General features: G+C 42.4%; 1 long non-coding RNA gene across 1 annotated transcript; it reads left to right on the plus strand.

The window, feature by feature from the left end:
- Positions 1-623: 623 nt before the first annotated feature.
- On the plus strand, positions 624-27,506 carry LOC148138620 (uncharacterized). The gene is made up of 3 exons (XR_015753831.1): positions 624-3,207; positions 6,752-6,895; positions 27,341-27,506. It is a non-coding gene; the product is annotated as an uncharacterized LOC148138620 (long non-coding RNA).
- Positions 27,507-27,937: the final 431 nt, after the last annotated feature.

A 27,937-nucleotide genomic window follows, 5' to 3' on the forward strand; every position in this document is an offset into this window, starting at 1 on the left:
GTATAATTGAAGCATAATCTCCCTAATTTTGTAGAGCAGTGGATGTAGTGTACATGGATTTTAGTAAGGCATTTGATAAGGTTCCCCATGGTAGGCTTATGCAGAAAGTCAGGAGGCATGGGATAGTGGAAGTTTGGCCAGTTGGATAGAGAACTAGCTAACCAGTCGAAGTCAGGGAGTGGTGGTAGATGGTAAATATTCAGCCTGGAGCCCAGTTACAAGTGGAGTTCCGCAGGAATCAGTTCTGGGTCCTCTGCTGTCTGTAATTTTTATTAATGACTTGGAAGAGGGAGTCGAAGGGTGGGTCAGTAAATTTGCAGACGATACGAAGATTGATGGAGTTGTGGATAGTGAGGAGGGCTGTTGTTGGCTGCAAAGAGACTTAGATATGATGCAGAGCTGGGCTGAGGAGTGGCAGATGGAGTTCAACCATGTCAAGTGTGAGGTTGTCCATTTGGAAGGACAAATAAGAATGCGGAATACAGGGTTAACGGTAGGGTTCTTAATAAGGTGGAGGAGCATAGGGATCTTGGGGTCTATGTTCATAGATCTTTGAAAGTTGCCACTCAGGTGGATAGAGCTTGTAAGAAGGCCTATGGTGTATTAGTGTTCATTAGCAGAGGGATTGAATTCAAGAGTCATGAGGTGATGTTGCAGCTGTACAGGACCTTGGTAAGGCCACATTTGGAGTACTGTGTGCAGTTCTGGTCGCCTCACTTTAGGAAAGATGTGGAAGCTTTGGAGAGGGTGCAGAGGAGATTTACCAGGATGTTGCCTGGAATGGAGAATAGGTCATACGAGGATAGATTGAGAGTGCTAGGCCTTTTCTCATTGGAACGGACAAGGATGAGGGGTGACTTGATAGAGGTTTATAACATGATCAGGAGAATAGATAGAGTAGACAGTCAGAAACTTTTTCCCCAGGTACAACAGAGTGTTACAAGGGGACATAAATTTAAGGTGAAGGGTGGAAGGTATAGGGGTATGTCAGGGGAAGGTTCTTTACCCAGATAGTGGTGGGGGCATGGAATGCGCTGCCTGTGGGAGTGGTAGAGTCAGAATCATTGGTGACCTTTAAGCGACAATTGGATAGGTGCTTAAGCTAGGACAAATGTTCGGCACAACATCGTGGGCCAAAGAGCCTGTTCTGTGCTGTATTGTTCTATGTTCTATGTTCTATTCCCTCATACTAAATAACATTTTATTAGCTTTCCTAATCATTTGCTGTACCAGAATACTAATCTTTTACAATTCATTCACAAGGACACCTCGATCCCAGTGCTCTACAATCATTCACTATTTAAATGATATTAGTCTTTTGTTTTCTTCATGTCAAAATCTGCAATTTTGTGTTTTCAACAGGAATGAGTTAACACTGATCTGCTTGAAGTCACTTCCACTGACTCAGCCCTTGTGTAATCAACTGAGAGAAGTGCAAAGGAAGAGGTGGAATTGACGTATAAAGCAGTTCATTAGCACCAGGCGAAGTTTATATATATGCAGCCCAGCTGTTAATTCTCATTACTGGTGATTTCATGAACATGATTTGCATCAATTCTGGCATTATTCAGGATCAGAAACACTGCTCATAAAACAATCTTTTTCCTCCCTCTCCAATTTTCTGTAGGTTTTTAAAGTTCATCAGCCAGGTAGTGTTCCACTATTATCCAAGTGGCTTTCCTTCAGATGTGAACTTGGATCATTCTAAACAATGAAGGGAGGCACAACAATCAAGTGCAACTGCTGCCCAGGTATCAGCTGCAATATCACAGATAATCACAGCAATGGTGGCAAACATGACCATGAGAAGGACTGAAGGAAGCAAAATGGCAAGGATCTTTTTTAAAACTCCTGTTGTTGTATGTTCAGGTGTCTTGATGGCTTATTTCCAGACCCCAGGCTGGGATAGCCCTACAATTTCAAGTCTCTGTTAATGGGTTGGGATTGGTGTGGTAGGACTCACTCTCATTGGAGGAGTTTCTTCATAGTGCTTAACCTGGAAGTAGGAACATGTGCAAAGAACTGTCTCAACAAGCTATCCACAACACAGGTTTTATTTTAAAGAAAGGTACTTTTAAAATTTAGTAATTCTGAGTGTGGAAGTTTAAAAGTAATCAACTGCTTAGTTAAATTTTATCAAATACCATAGGATGGTCTTTAGCAAGGGTGCTGTTTTGATTAATAAAAGAAACATTTTCACAGAATCTGTACAGTATGGAAGCAGGCCTTCAGCCCCTTGAGCCCACACCGACCCTCCAAAGAGCATCCCACCCAAACCAGACCCCTACACTATCCCTGTTACCCTGCATTTCCCATGGCTCATCCACCTCATCTGCACATCCCTGGGCACTATGGGCAATTTAGCATAGCCAATCCACCCAACTTGCATACCTTTGAACTATATCTCCCAGACACAGGGAGAACATGCAAACTCCACACAGACAGTCACCCAAGGGTGGAATCATACCTGGGTCCCTGGTGCTGTGAGGTAGCAGTGCTGACCATTTAGCCATTGTGCTGACCATTACTGAGATAAAATATACCGATACATCTTTATTCCCCAATAGAAACTTCTTTCCCAATCTGGGCAAGGAGGTCTGCAGGAGGTGGGTCTTAATTTGTTCTCTGGTCTATTTCCAGTTAGCTGCTCCCAGTTGTTTTGCTAAAACTAAGCTTGAGAGAGGGGGAACGTAGGTTGGTCACAATTCCACTGATTACTGAGTAACTGCTTCTGGCTTATGATGCGATCTGTTTGAAATCTGATGGCACTCAAGGCCTATTTGTATACTTGATTGGGATGATAGAAGATCCTAATTTGGAGATTGGATAAATGTAAAAACTAAATTCTTATTAGATTTTGAATAACCTCTCCAGGAAAATGATTGACGTCTAGTTTTGTTTAACCTTGACAAATGATTAAAGCAACTTTTAAACATCATGAGTATATTATGAGCAAACAGTCACTAATTTTGTCACTCAATGTCCTTTCAGTGTAGAAACTGCTGTTTACAATTGCCAAGGCACAACTGCTATTAAAATTGGCAGGAAGCTACTGCCAATTTTTAATGTTAATAACTTACAACTGAGCAGTGAATTAACATTGCCGCTTAAAGGGATAAGCTGTACAGAAGCAATCCTTATCGTGCACAGGAAGCTTTAGTAGGTTGACTGTATTCGACTGACCTGGAGTGAACACTTGTGCAGAAAGTAAATATAACATTTTATTTGTCTGTCACTGTAATTTTATATTTTCACATACAAATAAATACAATTTTGGATAGATTTATCTGACAAGAATAATTACAGATCGTTAATTAGGCACCCTTGAGTGCTTTCAGATTCTGAATCGTCCTTGCTGAATAAGAGGCAGGGATTCTGTCAGTCAGTCCCATTATGTCCAACATTGAATTTTCTCTCACAGTGAAACTTGGGGACAGTTCTCCTGCTCTTTAGTTTCATACAGAAGGATTTGGGCTAGTGGGTATGGAGGAAATTAACTAAAAACAGAGTAAAGTAGAGTTTCTTTACAACATGTACTTTGACGCATTCTGTCATTACTCATCCATACAACACCTCCGCATGTTTTACATCACCTCTGAAACTGATCCTTCCACCTCTCTTCTCACCAGCATGCGAAGGTGATTTTGTCAAAGAAATGACATATCATAGAATGATCAAAGCACAGAAGGAGGCTATTCAGCCCATTGTGCCAGTATGTTGTTCCACGAATGTGCAATTAACTTAGTGCTTCTCCATCATTTTCTCCTTGTAGTCTGCACATTTTACCTTTGGATAATAATGCAATTCCCTTCTGACTACCTGTATTGAACCTGCCTCCACCACTCTGTTAAGCCATGTGTTTCAAAGCCTAAACACTTGCTGTGTGTAAAAGCTTTTCCTCCTGTTCTGCATTTTGTTACTACATTAAATTCAGAAATACACAGTAATACTGATTACATTTCAAAAGTATTTCATTCCTTGTAAAGTGTTTTGGGGTGTTGGCTGATCATGAAAGGTGCTACATAAATACAAGTCTTTCAAATTTAAAAAACTGTTGAAACAAATCAATATTGTGGGATGAAAACTTGAGATAAGAACTTGAGTTATTTCTGGAAGTAAATTAGCCCAAGTGGGTTTCTATTACTGTTGGAAATTGAAAGAATGAATAAAGCCTCAGTTTGTTATTCAAACTTTAATTTATTGCTTCTATGTGTTATACACACAAATAATAGTTTTTGAAATTAAATTTAATAAAAAATACAGAAATTACAACAAAAAATACATAAAGGAAGAATTGATTTAAATTGTTTTTAAGGACAAAGCTAAAACCTGAGGTCCAGTTTAACCTATGGTAAGGCAATCTAATGTGTTCTAATACAAGGAGCTGAATCCTGTCTTTTTTTTAGCAATAAATCGTTGGATGATAAATGGGAATTACTCGCCATGGTACTCCCAGCCTCTAGTCTGCTACTATGGCCACTGTACTTATCTGGTGGTCCAATTATGTTTCAGGTCAATGATAAACCCCATGATATTGTTGGTGGTGGATTAAATGATGATAATGCACTTGAATGCAAAAGGGGATGGTTAAATTCTTTATTGTTAGAGATAGATTGTCTGACATTTGCGCAGTGTTAATGTCACTTACCACTTATTAGCGCAAGCCTGTCTGTAGTTTTAGTTTTGCTGCACATGGATAGCGATTGTTGAAGTAATTAAGGAGTTATGAATGCTACTGACCATTGTGCAATCATTAGTAAACATAGCCACTTGTGACCATATGAAGGCCATTGGGGAAGCAGCTGAAAATAGTTGGGCCTAGAACACTATTTTTGGAGATCCTGTACTGATGCCCTGGAGCTCAAATGATCAACCTCCAACAAGTACAACAATCTTTCCAAATGCTAGGTATGATTACAACCACAGAGGGTTATTCCCAAGTTCCTACTGACTTCAATTTTGTTGGGATTTCTTGATGTCAAGGGCTGTCACCCTCAGTCACATCTGGAGCTCAGCTCTTTATCCATATTTGGACTAAGGCTGCAATAACATCTGGAACTGAGTGACCTAGTGGAACCGAAACTGAACATTAGTGTACTGGTTATTGCTTTATAAGTGCCGCCTGATTGCACTGTTGACGACAGTGTAACAGTGAAATCTTGTTCTGGATAAAATCAAACTTTGAATGGAATTAAACTTCAGTTTAATGACTAATGAACGTGTGATGTTGGGGTCAGGTTGTTTCAGTCAGAGCCATACTGTGTGGCGCCACATCCTCAATGGTTACTGAGCCAGTGCAGAGTTGTAACATATAATTAATGCTTCAATGATCCTGCAAGAGACATATGACAGAGAAAGGGGCTGGAAGATTGGACAGAATCTAATAGAACACCCTCAAACAAACAACAAAAGAACTCTCAACCTTCAAATATGTGAAAGGTCTAATTTTGCCCTTTGATTACTGATCTGTCTTCAGACCTCCTGCAATCCTGTTTTCCAAAATATATGTACACTTTCTCACTTACAACAAAAAAAGTGGGACTCCAGATTGCACTGTTGAATCTACCCTCATCATTAGCTTGTCAGGAAATGTTACATTTGAATCATTGTTTTTATAAACTACATAAAAATAACCATTTGCCAAACTCACTTAGTCACTCACTCAAATACTCAACGATAAACAGAAAGGCTTTCAAATGTTTCATGCAAACGTGATTAGACTTCTGAGGAGCGCTGCATGCTTTTCCTCTGTGTCCTGTGAAGAATGGTGAGATTAGAGTCAGGGTTGGTGGAAGGAGGAGACAGGGGAGAACAGGGGTGTAGGGTGGAGACAATTGGGGTGGGAGGGGGAATGGGGGGGAATCAGGGCAGCTGCAGTTCTATACAGAAAGATGTCAAATGATGTAACGTTAGAAGGAATTTATATAAAGTGCCAAGATTGTAAATGAAGTAGGAGGGTTGGATTGCATATACACAGGTCAATAAGGCAGGCAATATAAATAGATAATGCTACAAGTAAGCAGACTAAATTTCAGAGTTGACAGATAGAAAAGTGATGAGGCAATATTAGACCTTTACATCACCCGAGCATACAGTCAAGTTGGTTTAAAAGCTTCCTCTGAAAGACACCGGCTCAGAGTAAAACTGTCTCAGTACTTAATTGAAATGCTAGTTGAGAATATTTACTCCAGTTCTAAAGCCAGGCTTGAACCAATGTTCTTCCAAAGAAACAAGAATGCTCCTGATTAAATCAAGTTGAATAACAGATCACTGCAAACTGCTCTGGTATCTATAGCAGAGAGAACATAAATTGACCACATGCTGGGTTGGAAACCAATGCTTTTACAGTGTCTCCAGTGTGACACTGTTATAAGACGGTTCCAAAACAACTCCCAACTCAAATAATTGGTAACTTTGGCTTAATTATTTCAAATCCAAATCAATTTTTGTCTTTCCTCAAGCTATTCCTCTTTATTTTCTATCATGTAATTTCACTTTAGTCTCCCACACACTTTCTGTGAAGAAGAGACTGAATCAACTATTTGGAGATTATTGAAAGACTTCTGAAAATAAGGCTAAGACTGGAAACCCACTAGAATATTAAATATGCTTTTGTCATTGTTTCAACAATTCTTTGATTTTCCAGTGCTTGTGTAACTGCATTGTTCTAATTGATTGACCATATTTCAGCGATTCTCTGTCCAATCTTCCATTACCTATTTTATTGAAAATCCTCTCTGTATCCTCCCAGGTCCAAAGTCAAAGGAATTGAGTGAGACAAATTTCAAGATCAAAGCATGGATCCCTAGATCATCCATCAGTCTTCAGCACAAAAAATGGAAAATACAATATTAGGAAACAAACCTCATCCAGTTTGTCCAATACACAGCAACAGGTGCAACCTGCATTTGTATAGCACCTTTAATGTAATATCCCAAGACCTTGCATTTTTGAAACGATGAACAATAATAGAAAAATAAGAACACCTGTTCAGTATTATAATTGTGGTAGGAGGAATACAATGATAATCATAACCTACTACTTCATCAATCACACCACTAATCTAAATCCGTTGCTTCACTTAGCAAAACAGTAATGATTTCTTCTCTTTATACTATTATCCAGAACAAAATACATACTCACCAGGCTATCTAATTAACTTAAAATAATCTATTTTATTATAAACAAAACTTATCCTTGAAGCAAATGATATCTAAGTTATGATCCAGACTTAAAAACCAAATCACCTCAATTCCAAGCATACATATACTGAAAAAGACAAATCTACGCAGAGATAATAATTTGTTTTAAAAAGGCAGGAGGGGGTAAACTTTGGATAGGTTTGCACACTATTTGCAAGGAGGAGATATTTTTCAAAACTGCACTACGTCCTTCTGAATATGCAGTAATCATCAGTGAACATTGCCACTTCTGACATTACGATGGAAGTAAGGTCAGCTGAAGGTGACTGACCTCTAACAACCACACTATCGTTCTTTGTGCTGGGTCTGACTCCAACCAGAAAAGAGATTTCCTCCAATTCCTATTGACACTAATTTTGCCATGGCTCCTTCACATCAGATTTAGTCAAATACAAAGGCAATCACTCTCATCTCACCACTGAAGATCAACTCGTTTGTCCTTGCTTGAAGCTGTAATATGGTCAACAGCTGAATGACCTTGGTGAAAACCAAACTGAGTGTCAGTGAGTAAATATTGCTAAGTGAGTGCCACTTGAGAGCACTGTTGACTCGCCTTTTCCAACACTTTACTGATATTGAAAGTAAACTGATGGGACAGAAATTGACCGGGTTGGATTTGTCCTACTTTTAGTGTACAAGGTGTATTTTCCATATTGTCGGGAGCTGCCAGTATTATTACTGTGCTGGAACAGCTTGGCTAAGGGTGTAGCACAGGATTTCAGCTAATGCTGCTAATGCTGAACTACTGTCAGGCCCTATGTCCTTTGCAGAATCCAATGCCTTCAACTGTTCCTTATTTTTACAATTTCATTTGCCCTTGAGAATTTGATGTGAACTGCTTTCTTGAACAGCTACATTCCACTTACTATTGATGTACCATATGGCATTAAAAAGGTTGTCCCAGGATTTTGACTCAGTGACAATGAAGGAACAGTGATACATTTCCAAGTCAAAATGATGTACATCTTGGTGGGGAAGTTGAGGATGTTACAATGTATCTACTGTCTTTTTCTTCTAGATGGTAATTGTCACAAATTTGGAAGGTGTGATCTAAGGAGCCTTGGTGAATTTCTGCAGTGCTTCGTTGATATGATACACACTGCTGTGACTGAGTCGGTGGTAGAGGGAGTGAATATTGTGAATATGGTACCATTTAAGTGGGCTTATTTATTTTGGATGGTATCAAGCTTCTTCAGTGTTGTTGGAGCTGCACTCAGCCAGACAAATGGGGAGTATTCCTCCACAATCCTGGCTTATGCCTTACAGATGGTAGACAGGCTTTGGATTTCAATAGGTAGGTTAGTCATTGCAGGATTCCTAGTTTCTGCCCTTGCAACCTCTCAAATTATATGGCTAGTCATTTAATCTTGGTTATTGGTTACCCCCAAGATGCTATCATTGAATCACTACAATGCAGAAAGGCCATTCAGCCCATTGAGTTTGCAGCAACCCAGTCCCCTAGCCTATCCCCTTAACCCCACATTTACCACGGCTAATTCACATAGCCTACTCAACTCTGGATGCTATGGGGCAACTCACCGAACCTGAACATCTTTGGACTATATAATATCATGTAGAGTAAATTGAATTGGCTGAAGATTGGCACCTCTGATGCTGGGGACCTCTGGAGGAGACCAACATGCAATGTCCACTCAGCACATCTGTCTGAAGATCGTTACAAATGATTCAGCCTTGTTTTTGTAATAATGTGCTGTGCTCCCCCATCGTTGAAGATGGAGATATTTGTGGAGCCTACTCCTCCAGTGAGTTGTTTAATGATTGTGATTTTATGTAACAGGACCAAGAGTTTAGATCTAATCTGTTGATTGTGGATTGCTTAGACCTGCTGCTTGTGTTGGTTGGCACATAAGTAGTCCTTGCTGTAGTTTCACCCAGATGATATGTAACTTTTAGGTATACCTGGTCCTACTCTGACACCCTTTCTTGCATTCTTCATTGAACCACAGTTAATCCCCTGACTTGATGGTAATGGTAAAATGAGGATATGCTGGGACGTGAGTTTGCAAATTGTGATTGATTTGCTAATGCTGCTAATGGCCCAAAGTGCTTCATGGATGCCCAGTTTTGACTTGTTAGATCTGTTTAAAGTCTATTCCATTTTGTATGGTGCTAGTGCCACACAAGCAAATGGAAGGTCTCCTCAATGTGAGGCTTTGTCTCTTCAAGGATGTACAGTGGTCACTCCCACCAAAGCTGATATGAGCAGATACATCTGCAACAGGCAGACTGCTGAGCTTGAGGTTAGCATGTTTTTTTCCTCTTGTTGGTTCCCTGAAAACCTGCTGCAGACAAAGTCTAGCAGCTATGTCTTTTAGGATTCAACCAGTTTGGTTAGTGGTAGTGTTACAGAGTCATCCAGCATGGAAACAGACTTTTCAGTCCAACTGCTGACTATGTTTACCAAATTAAACTAATCCCACTTGCCTGCATTTGGCCCATACCCTAAACCTTTCCTATTCATGTCCCTGTCCAAATGTCTTTTAAACGTTGTAACTGTACTTATATCTACCACTTCCTTTGGCGGTTTATTCTACATACATAAACATCCTCTGTGTGAAAAAATTATCCCATAGGTCCCTTTCAAATATTTCTCCTCTCACCTTAACAATATGCCCTCTAGATTTGAACGACCCCATCCTTTACTATTCAACTTATCTACTCCCTTAATGATTTTATAAACTTCCATAAGGTCACCCACAGCCTCCAGTGCTCTAGTGAAAAAAGTCTCAGCCTATCCAGCCTCTCCTTATAACTCAAACCCTCCAGTCACAGCAAACATCCTGGTAAATCTATTTTGAACCCTTTCCAATTTAATAATATCCTTCCTATAGCAGGGCGACCAGAACTGCACAGTACTCCAAAGGTGGCCTTACCAACGTCATGTACAACCTCAACATGACATCACAACTCATATGTTCAATGGTCAGAGCAATGAAGGCAAGCATGTTAAATGCCTTCTTAACCATCCTGTCGGCCTGTGATGCAACTTTCAAAGAACTATGCACCTGAACCCCTAGGTCTCTTTGTTCGACAATGCTCCCTAGGGCCCTACCATTAACTGTATAAGTCCTGCACTTCTTCACTGTACCAAAATGCATTATCTCACACATGGTGATGAACATCAAAGTCCCCCATACAAAGTATGTTATGTGACCTTGTCACCATCAATGCTTCCTCTAAGTGATGTGCAGCATGGAAGAAGATGTCAATTTTATTACAATGGAAACACCTAGGCCTTTGATTTGCTCTTCCCCCCACCCCTCAGGACTGGTCTGAGGGGGAATTTTCAGGGCTATCCCAGCTGTCCCTTCCTTACCTGGGCTATTGGCCTCTTTTTCATGCTCTAATCTTCGAAGCTTAATTTTTATGGATCAACTTATAACTGTCAGACATCTCCACTGGTTGTCGAGGAGTTGTGATCTTCTGGTATTCAATATAAGTTCTAACAACTGAAGAAAGTGCATTTTAAAAATGTTTCCGAATAGAATAATATTTGAAAGCATCACACACAACGTTACCCCTGATGCTGATATCCAACAATTGTTTTTATTCACTTACGAGATGTGGCCTTTGCTGGCTGGGCTAGCATCTATTGCCAAGCCTAGTTTCCCTTGAGACGGTGGTGGTGAGATGCCTTTTTGAACTGTTGCAATCTATTTCATGTAAGTTTACCATTAGGAAGGGAGTTCCATAATTCTGACTATGACACAGCTCTTCATAAAAAGTCATTAAAGGTAAAAACTGCTTTGTACAATCTGAGTGTGGATCAAGAAAGGATGAACTCAAGAAAAAGGGCATGGAGTTTGGACAGGATTAGACTTGGCCATGATACTTTTCCAAGATTAAATCACACCCAACATGGGACATGTGTGAGCAGCAGTCACTCATGTGAAGGATGCAGCAGCATGGAACTAAACCCTGGCATGAAGTCATTTTCTCAGGACAGAAAAAAAAACATTTGCATTTATACTGCGAATTGCACACTAACTGAACATGTCCAAGCACTTTCCAGTTAACACTGAGGGTGGCACGGTGGCTCACAGCACCAGGGACCATGGATCGATGCTAGCCTTGGGTGACTGTCTGTGTGGAGTTTGCACATTTTCCCTGTGTCTGCGTGAGTTTCTTCTGGTGCTTTAGCTTCTTCCAAACGATGTGCAGGTTAGGTGTATAGGCCATGCTAAATTGCCCATTGTGTTCAGGGATGTGCAGGTTATGTGTATAGGCCATGCTAAATTGCCCATTGTGTTCAGGGATGTGCAGGTTAGGTGAATAGGCCATGCTAAATTGCCCATTGTGTTCAGGGATGTGCAGGTTAGGTGAATAAGCATGCTAAATTGCCCATTGTGTTCAGGGATGTGCAGGTTAGGTGAATAGGCCAGGCTAAATTGCCCATTGTGTTCAGAGATGTGCAGGTTAGGTGAATAAGCATGCTAAATTGCCCATTGTGTTTAGGGATGTGCAGGTTAGGTGAATAGGCCATGCTAAATTGCCCATTGTGTTCAGGGATGTGCAGGTTAGGTGAATAGGCCATGCTAAATTGCCCATTGTGTTCAGGGATGTGCAGGTTAGGTGAATAGGCCATGCTAAATTGCCCATTGTGTTCAGGGATGTGCAGGTTAGGTGAATAGGCCATGCTAAATTGCCCATTGTGTTCAGGGATGTGCAGGTTAGGTGAATAGGCTATGCTATATTGCCGATTGTGTTCAGGGATGTGCAGGTTAGGTGAATAGGCCATGCTAAATTGCCCATTGTGTTCAGGGATGTGCAGGTTAGGTGAATAGGCTATGCTATACTGCCGATTGTGTTCAGGGATGTGCAGGTTAGGTGAATAGGCCATGCTAAATTGCCCATTGTGTTCAGGGATGTGCAGGTTAGGTGAATAGGCCATGTTAAATTGCCCATTGTGTTCAGGGATGTGCAGGTTAGGTGAATAGGCATGCTAAATTGCCCATTGTGTTCAGGGATGTGCAGTTAGGTGAATAGGCCATGCTAAACTGCCCATTGTGTTCAGGGATGTGCAGGTTAGGTGAATAGGCCATGCTAAATTGCCCATTGTGTTCAGGGATGTGCAGGTTAGGTGAATAGGCCATGCTAAATTGCCCATTGTGTTCAGGGATGTGCAGGTTAGGTGAATAGGCCATGCTAAATTGCCCATTGTGTTCAGGGATGTGCAGGTTAGGTAAATAGGCCATGCTAAATTGCCCATTGTGTTCAGGGATGTGCAGGTTAGGTGAATAGGCCATGCTAAATTGCCCATTGTGTTCAGGGATGTGCAGTTAGGTGAATAGGCCATGCTAAATTGCCCATTGTGTTCAGGGATGTGCAGGTTAGGTGAATAGGCCATGCTAAATTGCCCATTGTGTTCAGGGATGTGCAGGTTTGGTGAATAGGCCATGCTTATTGCCGATTGTGTTCAGGGATGTGCAGGTTAGGTGAATAGGCCATGCTAAATTGCCCATTGTGTTCAGGGATGTGCAGGTTAGGTGAATAGGCCATGCTAAATTGCCCATTGTGTTCAGGGATGTGCAGGTTAGGTGAATAGGCCATGCTAAATTGCCCATTGTGTTCAGGGATGTGCAGGTTAGGTGAATAGGCCATGCTAAATTGCCCATTGTGTTCAGAGATGTGCAGGTTAGGTGAATAGGCCATGCTAAATTGCCCATTGTGTTCAGGGATGTGCAGGTTAGGTGAATAGGCCATGCTAAATTGCCCATTGTGTTCAGGGATGTGCAGGTTAGGTGAATAGGCTATGCTATATTGCCGATTGTGTTCAGGGATGTGCAGGTTAGGTGAATAGGCCATGCTAAATTGCCCATTGTGTTCAGGGATGTGCAGGTTAGGTGAATAGGCCATGCTAAATTGCCCATTGTGTTCAGGGATGTGCAGGTTAGGTGAATAGGCCATGCTATATTGCCGATTGTGTTCAGGGATGTGCAGGTTAGGTGAATAGGCCATGCTAAATTGCCCATTGTGTTCAGGGATGTGCAGGTTAGGTGAATAGGCCATGCTAAATTGCCCATTGTGTTCAGGGATGTGCAGGTTAGGTGAATAAGCATGCTAAATTGCCCATTGTGTTCAGGGATGTGCAGGTTAGGTGAATAGGCCATGCTAAATTGCCCATTGTGTTCAGGGATGTGCAGGTTAGGTGAATAGGCCATGCTAAATTGCCCATTGTGTTCAGGGATGTGCAGGTTAGGTGAATAGGCCATGCTAAATTGCCCATTGTGTTCAGGGATGTGCAGGTTAGGTGAATAGGCCATGCTAAATTGCCCATTGTGTTCAGGGATGTGCAGGTTAGGTGAATAGGCCATGCTAAATTGCCCATTGTGTTCAGGGATGTGCAGGTTAGGTGCATTAGTCGGGGTAAATACATGATAGTAGGGGAATGGGTCTGGATTACTCTTTGGAGGGGTGGCGTGGACTTATTGGCCAAAGGGGCTGTTTCCACACTATAGGAATTCTACGATTTAATATAGTACTATTTATAGCAAGCTAGGAAATACGGCAGTTTATTTTGTGTACAGCAAGCTCCCACAAACAGTAGTGTGATTAGGCAGATGTCTAGATTAAAGCCGTGCTGGAAAAGCACAGCAGGTCAGGCAGCATCCGAGGAGCAGGAAAAATCGATGCTCTTTGTAAAAGCCCTGCATTAGGCTCATTCCTGATAAAGAACTTTTGCCCAAAATGTTGATTTTCCTGCTCCTCGGATGCTACCTGACCTGCCATGCTTTTACAGCACTACTCTAATCTAGAGTCTGATCTCCAGCATATGCAGTCCTCACATTTGCCTGCCTGATTAGGCAGATGTACTAGAGCAAGAAAGGCATACAGAATAATTGAGGAGTTTATGAAACTTCAAGAGTGGCTGTATGCGAAGAAAAAGGAGACCTTCATTTCCGGGAAATTTAGTTGCAGCACATCGTTAACTTCACATTTGATTGGAATGTAATGAGCATGTATCATTAGATCAAGCAGGTAACTACATATGAGAATATTCTCTGGAAGTTGAGGTCAATTTCAAGTGTCACACACAGCATATGTAGAGCATCTCAGGAAACAGTTTTCAATGAGTTAAACCTCACAGTGTGAACAGCATCTATTATGATTCTCCTTGGTTAGAACCTGCAAAGCCTCCTGTTAAGTAAGTAATCCAATTATAAGCTTGGTGTGGGAAGAAAGGATCAATATTGTTTAATTTCAGTTGCCATTTCTCAGCATTACATCTGCTGAGTGCTTTTTTCATTTTATAATGATTAGAAACTCTGCATCCGGCATACAATCAGCTGCAAAATATACTAGAACAGGAGGAGGTCATCCAGCCCCTCCAGTATGCTCTGCCACTCATTTAGATAATGGCTCATCTGTACCTCCCTTTGATCCACTTTTTTGATACTCTTAGCTAATAACTATCAGGCTCATTCTTTAAATTTTAAATTAATTCCCAGGATCCACAGATCTAAGTAATCTAAGTAATCTAATCTAATCTAATCTTTGTGGGAAGAAGTTGCAAATTTTCGCTGCTTCCTGACTTCACTCGTGAATGGTTCTGCTCTAATTTTTCTCCTCATTCTGGATTCCCCACCAGTCAAAATTGTTTTTCTGTATCTGCCCTATCGAATTCCTTTATGAAATCTAAACATCTCAATTTTCTCACCCATTGATCCTCTTTCAAGAGATTTTCAAAACTATCTATGAATGAGTGAGATTAGAAGAGGGTCACAGGGACAGAAGGCGGCCATTCAGTGCTTTCAGCATGTTCTGTTATCCACTTCACAGTTGGGCTGAACCAAGACTTGTATTAACAGTGTGTCTTAGATTGGATTCCCTCCAATGTGGAAACAGGTCCTTTGGCCCAACAAGTCCACACCGACCCTCTGAAGAGTAACCCACCCAGACCCATTTCTCTCTGACTAATGTAACTAATACTATGGGCAATTTAGCATGGCCAATTTACCTGATCTGCATATCTTTGTGACTGTGGGAGGAAACCCGGAAGAAACCCACGCAGACACGGGGAGAATGTGCAAACTCCACACCATCAACTGAGATGGGAATTGAACCCGGCTCCCTGGCACCGTGAGGCAGCAGTACTAACCACTGAGCCACTATGCCACACCTAACGTTTACATCTAACCTTCATATTTCTCTAAAGTTAAAATGTTCTAACTTGGCAACATCACAACTATTGGCAAATTGCAATTGCTAAGGCAACAGAGGAGACCTGAGGGCCAATCTGTGACATCACCCTCTAAAACATCAATGCCTTGTAGTTCTCTCGGAATGAAAGCTTTCATTTGCAGCCAGAGTCCAGGGATCATTAATCATGTAATGCCTCTTTTCCAATCTAGCCAAGGCCTCTTTGTCCTTCAGCAAGGTTAGAGATTGCTATTTCTAGGTCAGATTCAAACAAATTGTGCAACGATGTGTTTATACCAAAAGATTTACCAATCATTAACCTGACAATGTGTTTATTGGTTTTTCCAGGAGTTTTGAGGGAACAGTAAAAACAGCAACCTTCCCATGTTGCAGTCAGAGTTTATGCACAAAGTTGTTGCGACTTTCTTTGGAATCTTTTCATCTCATCCCAGTACTGCCTCCTCAACAACACAGCAGAGTGGAAAAGATAATCAATTATCTGAACATTCCTTTTTCTAAAATTTCTTTTAAATTACTAGAATAATCCCTTTTGATACATAGTTTCTGTGCGACACAAAACTATCATAAACCTTTTCCTAATAACAATGCACATTTTAAACAATTACATTTCTAACATTTTTGGTAAAATGAGCAAATGAGCTGTGATTGGGATTGCGGAGAGCCACTTCTTCTGAGATGCAGTCCCTTAGGCCTATGGATGACTTCTCCCTCTCAGGAGATGCGGGTCCTGAGGTGACTGAACAGTCTCATACAGGATCTACATATGTACCACATATGGAGCAGGTGGTGTTTGAAGAGATGGGTGAGTGGGATCCTCAGGTTTTTGTATGATTCTTTCATTCTTTGCGCTCAGCCTCAATATGGGTCTGACAGAGATCCTTGAGGTGACTGACACCTTCACTTTCATAGTTACTTCTTTTCCAGATTGGTGAATCCTGGGCTAGTGATTCCCATAAATAGGTGGGGGTACTACATTTTATAGAGAGGTTTCAAGAATATCATTGAAGTGTTTCTTGTGTCCTTCTGGCAACTACTTGCTGTGACAAAGCTCAGAGTAGAAAGCATGCGGAAGTTCTATCAGGAATGTAGACAATGTGGCCCTGTCCAGTGCAGATGATTGACAGCAATCAGTGTTGGCATAAGACAGGACACTGATTTAGGAGGCTTAATCTGCCATTGGATTTGCAAGAGTTTGCAGAAGGGCAAACTGGGGATATCTCTCTCGGGATTTAAAATGTCTTCTTCGCATTGTCCAATAAACCATAAAGGCAGGTAACAATACAGCCTTCTGGACCATGAGTTTAATGCTGGGTTTGAAGTCTTTGTTATCAGACTTTGTTTTTCAGATGGCCAAAGGCTGCGTTGGAACATTGGAGACTGTAGTAACTGTAACAAGGTCAGCCAGCTGGATTGCATAGAATATGAGTTCCCTAACTGGGACTGTTAACCTGGTCCAATCAGGGAGCCTCAGAGAATCTCATTCAAACCCTGCCATCGAGGATTGAGCCCAGTACATGGAAAGAATGTGTTACTTTTTCCAGACAAACAACTTGTGGCAAATGAAAAGCAACAAGTAATTCTCCTAATAGCTTGTGAACTCACAGCTTTTTCTGTCATTAGGTGCCTAACTTTTCCTGAGGCACCAGATACTAAAATCTTTCAAGAATTGACAGATAAAGTTATGAAATATTACAATCCCAAGCCTCCTCTAACTGCGAGACACTATTGTTTATACTTGGAAATTCGAAAACCAGGGGAATCTGTATCAGGATGTTTGACTAGGTTAAGATGACTGGTAGACCATCTGTGACTTTGGTTTAATCCTTAATGAGATGCTAAGAAACCATTTGATATGTGGGCTTAATTTTGCCCATAGATTTCAATTAAGTGCTACAACTGGCTTTATTATTGGGAAATGCAGCAAGTGGAGTATATGAGTTGCATGGTATTCCAACAGAAGTGGACATCCTCGCCAGTCTGACTGAGCTTGGGGAAAACCACTTGAGTGCAGGCAGTTGTATAGCCTCACTCAGGACATATCCTGAAGAGAGGGATTCGAGGTTGGTCCACTGCAAACCCCAAAACAAAGCTAAGCCCGGTCAAACAATTAAGATTTTCTTCAGAATCCTGGCTGGCAGAAGACTTGATACCGTGGAAGTCTACCTACATCTGGTTTGGAACAAATAAATTGCTTAGCAAAATCAAAATCAGAAACAATAAGAAAAAATCTAGTTCATTTGTCACTCAGTTTTAATGAAGTCGATACTGACACAGCTGTATTGACTCCAGTCAAAAGGGGTAGCCATGCGTACCCGCATGGGCCCCAGCTATGCCTGTCTCTTTGTCAGCTACGTATATCAGTCTATCTTCTGCAGTTACACCGGCACCACTCCCCACCTTTGCCTCCGGTGCCACTTTGTGCTCCCTCAAGGAGGTTGAACAGTTGTAAATGATATGTGGAGCTTGTTCAAGGAGCAACTATTGAGTGTCCTTGATAATTATGTACCTGTCAGGCAGGGAGGAAAGGGTCGTGCGAGGGAGCCGTGGTTTAATAAGGAATTGGAATCCCTTGTTAAATGGAAGAGGGCGGCCTATCTCAAGATGAGACGTGAAGGTTCAATTGGGGCGATTGAGAGTTATAGGGTAGCCAGGAAGGACCTGAAGAGAGAGCTAAGAGCAGCAAGGAGGGGACATGAAAGGTCCTTAGTCGGTAGGATTAGGGAAAACCCTAAGGCTTTCTATAGGTATGTTAGGAATAAAAGAATGACTAGGGTAGGAATAGGTCCAGTCAAGGATAGTAGTGGGAAGTTGCGTGTGGAGGCGGAAGAGATTGGGGAGACACTGAATGAATACTTTTCTTCAGTATTTACTCAGGAACAGGGCATTGTCGTCGATGTGAATACTGAGTCACAAATAAGTAGAATGGATGGCTTTGAGGTATGTAGAGAAGAGGTGTTGGAAATCCTGGAAAAGGTGAAAATAGATAAGTCCCCTGGGCCTGATGGCATTTATCCTAGGATTCTCTGGGAAGCAAGGGAGGAGATTGCAGAGCCATTGGCCTTGATTTTTATGTCCTCTTTGTCTACAGGAGTAGTGCCAGAAGACTGGAGGATAGCAAATGTGGTTCCCTTGTTCAAAAAGGGGAGTAGGGATAATCCTAGTAACTATAGGCCGGTGAGTCTCACTTCTGTTGTGGGCAAAGTCTTAGAGAGAATTGTAAGGGATAGGATTTATGCACATCTGGATAGGAATAATGTGATCAAGGATAGTCAGCATGGTTTTGTGAAGGGCAGGTCGTGCCTCACAAACCTTATTGAATTCTTTGAAAAGGTGACGAAGGAGGTTGATGAGGGGAAAGCGGTAGATGTGGTATATATGGATTTTAGTAAGGCGTTTGATAAGGTTCCCCATGGTAGGCTACTGCAGAAAATACGGAGATATGGCATTGAGGGTGAGTTGGAGGTTTGGATTAGGAATTGGCTGGATGGAAGAAGACAGAGGGTAGTAGTTGATGGCAAAGTTTCTTCATGGAGTGCCGTCACTAGCGGTGTTCCGCAAGGATCTGTTTTGGGACCATTGCTGTTTGTCATTTTTATAAATGACCTGGAAGAGGGGTTAGAAGGTTGGGTGAGCAAGTTTGCGGATGATACGAAAGTCGGAGGAGTTGTTGACAGTGAGGAAGGATGTGGCAGGTTACAGCAGGATATAGAGAAGCTGCAGAGCTGGGCAGAAAGGTGGCAAATGGAATTCAATGTAGCTAAATGTGAGGTGATTCACTTTGGGAAGAATAACAAAAAGATGGGGTACTTGGCTAATGGTCGGATACTTGGTAGTGTGGATGAGCAGAGGGATCTTGGTGTCCATGTACACAGATCTCTGAAAGTTGCCACCCAGGTAAATAGTGCGGTGAGGAAGGCATATGGCGTACTGGCTTTTATTGGTAGAGGAATTGAGTTCCGGAGTCCTGAGGTCATGATGCAGTTATATAAAACTCTGGTGCGGCCGCATCTGGAATATTGTGTGCAGTTTTGGTCGCCATACTATAGGAAGGATGTGGAGGCACTGGAACGGGTGCAGAGGAGGTTTACCAGGATGTTGCCTGGTATGGAAGGAAGATCGTATGAGGATAGACTGAGACACTTGGGGCTGTTTTCATTAGAGAAAAGAAGGTTTAGGGGTGACTTGATTGAGGTGTACAAGATGATTAGGGGGTTAGATAGGGTTGACAGTGTGAACCTTTTCCCGCGTATGGAGTCGGGTATTACAAGGGGGCATAGCTTTAAATTAAGGGGGGGTAGATATAGGACTGAAGTTAGGGGTAGGTTCTTCACTCAGCGAGTCGTAAGTTCATGGAATGCCCTGCCAGCAGCAGTGGTGGACTCTCCCTCTTTATGGGCATTTAAGCGGGCATTGGATAGGTATATGGAGGATAGTGGGTTAGTATAGGTTAGGTGGGCTTGGATCGGCGCAACATCGAGGGCCAAAGGGCCTGTACTGCGCTGTATTCTTCTATGTTCTATGTTCTAAGTTCATCAACTTCATCAACACATTCCACCCTGACCTTAAATTCACCTGGACCATCTCTGACCCCTCTCTCCCCCTCCTGGACCTCTCCATCAATGGTGACCAACTCAACACTGACATTTTCACAAACCCGACTCCCACAGCTACCTGGATTACACTTCCTCCCACCCTGCCCCCTGCAAAAATACTATCCCTTACTCCCAATTCCTTTGCCTTTGCCACAGCTGCTCCCAGGAGGACCAGTTCCACCACAGAACACACCAGATGGCCTCCTTCTTTAACAACTGCAATTCCCCCTCCCACGTGGTTGATGATGCCCTCCAGCACACCTCATCTACTTCCCGTACCTCCGCCCTTGAACCCCACCCCTCCAACAGCAATAAGGACAGAACCCCCCATTCCTTATCTTCCACCCCACCAACCTCCGTATATATCGCATCATTCTCCGCCATTTCTGCCACCTACAAATGCACCCCACCACCAGAGATATATTTCCCTCTCCATCCGCTTTCCGTAAAGACTGTTCCCTCCGCGACTACCTCGTCAGGTCTGTGCGCCCCCAACAGCCCACCCTCCCCTCCTGGCACCTTCCCCGTCCACTGCAGGAATTGCAAAACCTGTGCCTACACCTCCCCCCTCACCTCTGTCCAAGGCCCCAATAGAGCCTTCCACATCCATCAAAGCTTCACCTGCACTTCCACATGTCACTTACTGTATCCATTTGCTCCTGATACGGTCTCCCCTACACCTGGGAGACAGGACACCTACTCTTTCCTGTAGAGCGCTTCAGAGAACATCTCCAGGCTACCACCACCAACCAACCCCACTGCTCCATGGCCGAACATTTCAACTCCCCCTCCCACTCTGCCAAAGACATGCAGGTCCTGAGTCTCCTCCATTGCCAAACCCATACCACCCGACACCTAGAGGAAAATCGCCTCATCTTCCACCTCGGAACCCTCCAACCCTATGGTATCAATGTGGATTTCACCAGTTTCCTTATTCCTTCACCATACCCCAGTTCCAACCTTCCAGCTCAGCACCATCCTCATGACCTGTCCCATCTAACCATCTTCTTTCTGCACCACCCTCCCCTCTGACCTATCACTCTTATCCCACCTCCATCCACCTATTGCACTCTCAGCTACCTTCTCCTAGACCCAATCTCTCCACCCCCTAGGCTCCCAGCCTCATTCCTGATGAAGGGCTTTTGCCTGAAACGTTGATTTTCCTGCTCCTCGGCTGCTGCCTGACCTGCTGTGCTTTTCCAGCACCATTCTAATCTAGACTCTAATCTCCAGCAACTGCAGTACTCACTTTCGCCCAGCTGTATCAGTGATTGCAGAATCAGTCTTTCAAAAAATTCACTCTGGACTCCAGCCCCTAAGTTTGCATTAGACCTCGGCTAGGCTGAGAACCTATACCGGGAATAATTTACAGATTAAGAGTACAATTAACTGAACCAGCTGCTTTTCATATCAATGATTGTAGTAAAGGCTCAGGCCCAAGCTTGATGGAATGAAATTGGTTGTGAGAGGTTAACCTAGATTGGCTCAACATTTTTCAATTAGAAACTGGCTGCCTGAGTGAGGTCCTAATTAAATACCCAGAAGTCTTCCAGGAACGCCCAGGGACTATCAGAGGAGCCAAGACCACCTTCCATGTCGATTAGGAAACATTTTCACAAGTCTGCAAGGCCTGCCCAGTGCCATTTGCCTTTTGGGCAAGTAAAGACAGAAATCAGTCGGTTGGAAAGTGAAGGAATCATCAAACCAGTCCAATTTGCGGAATGGATTTTGTCCATTTTTATCCTTGGTATTTATCCAACTGCAAAAAGTGTTTACTGTTTGATACTCAGTCCCGTGGATAGAGGATTTATATGCAAAGCTGGCAGGGGTTGCTGCCCTTCACAAAGCTGTGTATGAGCCACATTTACTTGCAAATCCCACAATTAATACCCATAAAGGCTTAAACAATATACAATACTGCCATGGGGGGTACCATCAGCCTAGTTAATATTTCAGTTGATGGTGCAGAACATTTTGCAAGGCCTATCTCAGGTCACCATTTACCTAGATGATGTCCTAATGACAGTGAAAACAAATAAGGAACACTTAGGGATCTTGGATTTAATCCTAAGGCATTTATCCAAGGCAGTCATAAGCCCTCAGAAGGGAATAATACAAGTTCCAGGCGCCCCCCAAAAATCCCACTTGGGCTACAGAACTGACAACACCTGTTGTTACCTGGGTTACACCTGTTGGTAGATAAAGTGAGGGAGAGCAAATGTGTCCCAGCTCCAATGTCTGTTCAGAAGCTTAGGTCATTTCTTTGCTTTGTGAAGGACAGCAACCCCTGCCAGCTTTGCATATAAATCCTCTATCCACGGGACTGGGTATCAAACAGTAAACACTTTTCGCAGTTGGATAAATACCAAGGATAAAAATGGACAAAATCCATTCCGCAAATTGGACTGGTTTGATGATTCCTTCACTTTCCAACCGACTGATTTCTGTCTTTACTTGTCCAAAAGGCAAATGGCACTGGGCAGGCCTTGCAGACTTGTGAAAATGTTTCCTAATCGACATGGAAGGTGGTCTTGGCTCCTCTGATAGTCCCTGGGCGTTTCTGGAAGACTTCTGGGTATTTAATTAGGACCTCACTCAGGCAGCCAGTTTCTTGGGCTGGTAAATTATTATGGAAAGTTCATACATTACCTAGCCTCCATCCTGGCACTTTTGTGTCTACTCCTAAAATAGTATTCTAAAATTACCTCCTAAAAGGTATGGTCATCTGGGAAATGGTCACATAATCAGCCCTATCTTTCAGTGAAGTAAAGGAACAGCTATCATCCTTTGAGGTTTTGGCACACTGTGATCCCAAGACAGATCAGGTATTGACAAGTGATGCTTCCCCAAAAGGCTTTGGGGTAGTATTAACACATTGGTGGTCCAATGGAGAGGAACGCCCAATAGCATATGTATCCAGAACTTCAACTAATGCAGAGCATAAAACCGCCCAGATAGAGAAAGGAGGATTGGTGGTCATATTTAGAGTCAGGTAGTTCTTTATGGATGAAAATTTGTGATATTCATGGACCACAAGTCGCTATTTGGCTGGCTAAAAGAGGACAAGGTACTGTCAACCTTGGCTTTGGGATGTATTCAGCAGTGGGCTCTAATACTAAATGCTTATAATTACAAGTTGGAACACCGACTTGGAAGCCATGTAGTGAATGCAGTACAATGAACTGCCTCCCTTTAGCAGATACACCACCTGTGATACACACAGTGGGAGAGTCTGCAATGATATTATATTTTATGGACACCCTCCCAGTAACAGTTGACAATATCAGAGTTTGGACACAGAAACAACTGGTGGTGATGGAAGAAACCAAAGGACCGTCACAACTAGAATTGAAAAGTTTTTGGATCTAGAGAGACCCGCTCACAGTAGAGGATGGTATATTATTAAGTGGGGCAAGCGTGATTATCCTGAGCAAAGGTCATGGCCAAATAATGACTGAACTCCACCAGGGTTACTCAGGGGTCTCCAAAATGGAGATGCTGGTGAGAAGTTATATCTAGTGGCCAGGCTTGGACGCTGACATAGGCATGTTGGTGGGGCAGTGCCTAGAGTGCCAATAAGGATAAAAATGACTGTGAACAGCTCCCCCACATTCGTGGGAATGGCTATGTAAACCTTGGCCTCTGTTACATGTCAGCTATGCAGATCCTTTCATAGGTTCAGTGTTCTCAAGTCATTCTAGACTTCCACTTCCTAAAGTCTAATGGGATTCGACATATAAGGAGAACTCCATATCACCCATCATCCAATGGTCTGGCAGAAGGAACAGTCCAAAGTTTGAAGGCTGGCTTGAAGAAACAGCCTATAGCCTTGCTGGATACCGAGCTGTCATGATTCCTATTTTATTCTAAGATTATGCTACATGCAACTACAGATATAGATTGGTTGAGTAGCTAATGGGTAGAAGACTCCTCACCAGATTAAGTCTGATCTTCCTGAATCTATAGGAGATGAAATTTGGTGTAAGAATCATGGAAATGGCCCTGTATGGGTAAGAGGTATGGTCGACATGAGGTCAGCACCAGTGACGTATGAAGTTCAGGTGAGTGCTACAGTCCTGAAAAAGCATGTGGACCATATGAAAACCAAAAATTTGCAAATGCTGTAGGAGCAAAATGTGCCTTGCCCCATGGAACAGTCAGAAAGGCTGTTGAAATCCGTGAGTTCACCCTCTCCATTTGGTGTTGATGAGTTCTCAGAATCAGAGATAGTCATGATGGATGCAGCTGCTTCTATGCCTTTTCCGCTGGGAGAAGAGTGAACTTCTACCAAGGCACTCCTAATTCAACAGGCGGGCTCCCATGCATTACAGGCCATCCAGAACGGACGCCAAGTCAGAGGTACCTACCTAGTGAAAACCAATGCAAAAACAACCCAGGAAGCTCTCCAAGAAAAAGGACTGACTTATGTCCCTGGACTCAGTGGGGAGGGACGTGGTGACTGTAATGAAATCATCCAGCGGAATCTCACAGAACATGAATTCTCTGATTGGACTGCTAATTTGGTCCAATCATGGAGCCCTACCTGACAGATAGAAAGGGGAATAACGGAATAAAGATTTGTACATGTGTTGTCTTTCACCTGCACACACACAACATGGGTGCTGGGGAAAAAGAAATAATAAGCACTACCGTAGTTAGGTGGTAGTGTGGGGGTAATGTTAAAAAAAAGGAATAGGAGTGTTAGACATCCTGTTAAAAGAAAAGAACAGGTGAGTCGAGGTTCTGTTCACTCTAAGAGCTGGCTCTGAGGAAGCTAAGAAAAAAAAGAAAAAACAAAATAAATAAAAATAAAAGAAAGGGGGAGGGTGTATTTCCCCCTTCAATTCTATTTGATTTAATCCCTACCCCTTCACTTTTTTTCACATAAGCATTGCCCTTATGGGGTTCTGCTTGTTACTGGTTTCCTGACCACAAGGGTGTTTTTCCTGGTGATGAAAATATTGAATAAAATTATTTGCACAATGATGTCTTCACTGAGTCCTTGCACTTACACAGACAAAACCCAGGTGCTGTGGGGAAAAAGAAACACAAATGTAGTCTGGGACTAAAAAAAATAAGAAAAATGAAAAAGGGGAGTATTAGAGAAACTAACACTCAGAGCTGATTCTGAAGAGGCAGTACTGAAGTTAAGGACTTTAAGTATAAATATTGGGTGACAGGTTATCATCTCTTGGGAGTTAATTCAGAGACAATGTTGAAATTCACCATGACTGCCTACTTTCACTAAAGTGGTTTCTAAGATGATAAGAACTGATTCACATTATCCAATGGTTTGTCATGAATCGTGATGGTCAGGGACTGTGCAGTGAGAGTAGGTTGGTTGAGGACCTTTATCTTCCAAATGTTTAGCCTAGGGATTATTCTCTCATACCCATCCGTGAATGTCGAAGGTTTAGAGCTTGCCTTGTGAGTGACTGCATACACTGGAATCATTTGTTTACTGCAGTTCAATGACAGAGGTTGGGCTGGTCTTTCCTCTGAATGGGATGTTGCATGGAGATGGGATGGAATGTTGTGGTAAGAAAGACAGAGAAGGACATTAGTTGAATGACACAACCTTGCTTGATTCTGATTTACACATATGCGTGGTTGGTGGTAGATCCATTGGTGAGGACTGTAGCTTGGATATTGTAATGCAGCAGGCAAAGAATAGTAATAAATTTCTGAAGGTAGCCAAATTTGAAATGGATAATCCATAGCCTTTTCTGTTTGACAAAGTTGAAAGCCTTTATGAAGTCGAAGAAGGCCATATATAGAGGTTGTGCTTTCTCTCTGCACTTTCCTTGGCTGTCTTGTTGTGAAGATCATGTCCACTGTGCCTCTTGAAGGGCAGAATCCACACTGTGATTCCAGAGGAGCTCTTCAACCATTAGGAGGCAATGGAGGAGGATGTTTGCAATTACATTCCTTGTGGTGGTCAGCCTAGAGCCCCCTCTGTAACTACCCATTATCAGTCTAATCTCAAATATGTCATATGGCTTCCTCAACATCGTGTTGGGCTGGGGTTGTGTTTACCATGGGATGTGAATGAGAGCATCCACATTGAGTCCTCAGTCTCAGTTGCAAGATCCTTGAAATGCTTCTTCCAATGAGCGCTGACTGTGTATCTGTAGTTCAAGCGTGCAGTTCTATTCTTAGTTCTCAGTGGGATAGATTTTTGGGTGCTTGTGGAGGTAGACCTTTACAGATCGGTGATTTCACAATAACACCAGGCCAGATCACTGTTGGTTAGTGTGAAGAACACCAGGCCAGTGCTGGTCAGTGAAAGAACTCCATGCCAGAGGTGGTCAGTGTGATATTCCTGAGCACTGCTGGTGAGTGCAAGATTCCAATCCAGTGAGAGAACCCCATGCCAGAGGCGGTCAGTGTGAAACCCAAGGTCACTGCTGGTCAGTATAAAAGCCCAAGCCAGCATTAATCACCTGAACTTCAAACGACTATTTGTCAATGTGAAACCCTAGCCCACTGGACGTCCATGTGAGACTCCAAGCCTGTGCTGATCGGTTTAATGAACACACAGCTTTGAAATATCACCATGAGCTCCAGGACACTGAATTACGTCCCTAATAATTTTCTAAACTTGACACTAGTGTGATTACAAATGCTGTATTCTGGATTAATAGATTGGGCTGGGAGTTAAGATGAGCAACACAACGTTTCTCGGCTCAGAGCATAGAACAGCAAATCTGAAAGCACAAGCAGAATTTGTCCTTACCTCACAGTCGCTTTTCGCTACAAATAACATGTAGGGACAATATATATTGACCTTGGAGGCAGAACAACATTGGTCTATAAGAATAATGACTGGATTTCAGCAGTTATGAGGAGAAACTATACAAATTCGGCCTGCTTTGTTCGAGTATTTAGAAGGTTAAGGTGTGATCTGATCAAAGTCTTCAAGAAATTAACAGGAAAAGACAGGGTAGATAAACTATTTCCATGGTTTGGGGATTCTAGACCTAGGGGGCACAGTCTGAGAATTAGCGCCAGACCATTCAGGGGCGATGTTAGGCAAATATATGGAGTTAAGGCCATACATCAGCTATGATCTCATTGAAAGAGGAAACAAGTTCAAGAGCCTGAATGGCCGACTTCAGTCTCTACATATCTATGCACCTGCTGCTCTACTATAGGAGAGGTCATAGGAGCCTTGATGAATTACCACAGTACATCATCTAGGTGGTATGCACTGTAAACCCACAGCTTTTTATTTTGTTGTATTTTCGATTGTTCACTGAAATTAGGGAATGACTTTTAATAAACAAAGATAATGGAAAGGATTGCTGCAATTTATTTAAAAGCAAGTTACCTGAAACTGAGTGTAAATGTTGTTTGTTCACACAGGAGGAAGATTCACTGAAGATAAGTTAAAGTGAGGGACGTGTATGAAATGGGATTTGAATGGCAACAAGTAGCTGATGGGTCTGGGGAATAGTGACCTTTATTAATGATAAGAGCCTTCTGCCCACCAACAATATGATCTGCACTCAGGGAGCTGAAGTTTGTGCTATGAATGGTTAGTCAGAACCAATGGACCTCCAAAAAGGAAGGAGCTATCCTTCCCTCTATAATTAAAACACCTCAAGCTTCAAGTCAGTTTATTCCTCTTCATCTGTTTCTTTAAGCTGTATCCAGCAAGTCATATACTTCATAACTGTGAACCAGTCGCTCTGTGCCTCCTACAAGCAAGTGAAAATACCTGAAGAAAGAAAGATCACCAAATAGCAAGTCTTGGCAAGCCAAAAGATTAATCTTAGCAAACACTTTGGAAAAGGGGCCATTGAACCGCCTTCCCAGACTTCTGCTCCACCCTTAAAACCAACTTTATGTGTTTGTCTGAATATCTGTAGGAGTTCTAACTAGTTGACTTTTCTGACAGCAATTCAAATAGATTCTAGCTACAGGTAAAAAAATTATTTGTAATAGCTTATAAGTTTTGTT

Source organism: Chiloscyllium plagiosum, unplaced genomic scaffold (assembly GCF_037043375.1).
Source record: "Chiloscyllium plagiosum isolate Xiang-an unplaced genomic scaffold, Cpla_swu_hap1 HiC_scaffold_39, whole genome shotgun sequence".
Lineage (NCBI taxonomy): Eukaryota > Metazoa > Chordata > Chondrichthyes > Orectolobiformes > Hemiscylliidae > Chiloscyllium > Chiloscyllium plagiosum.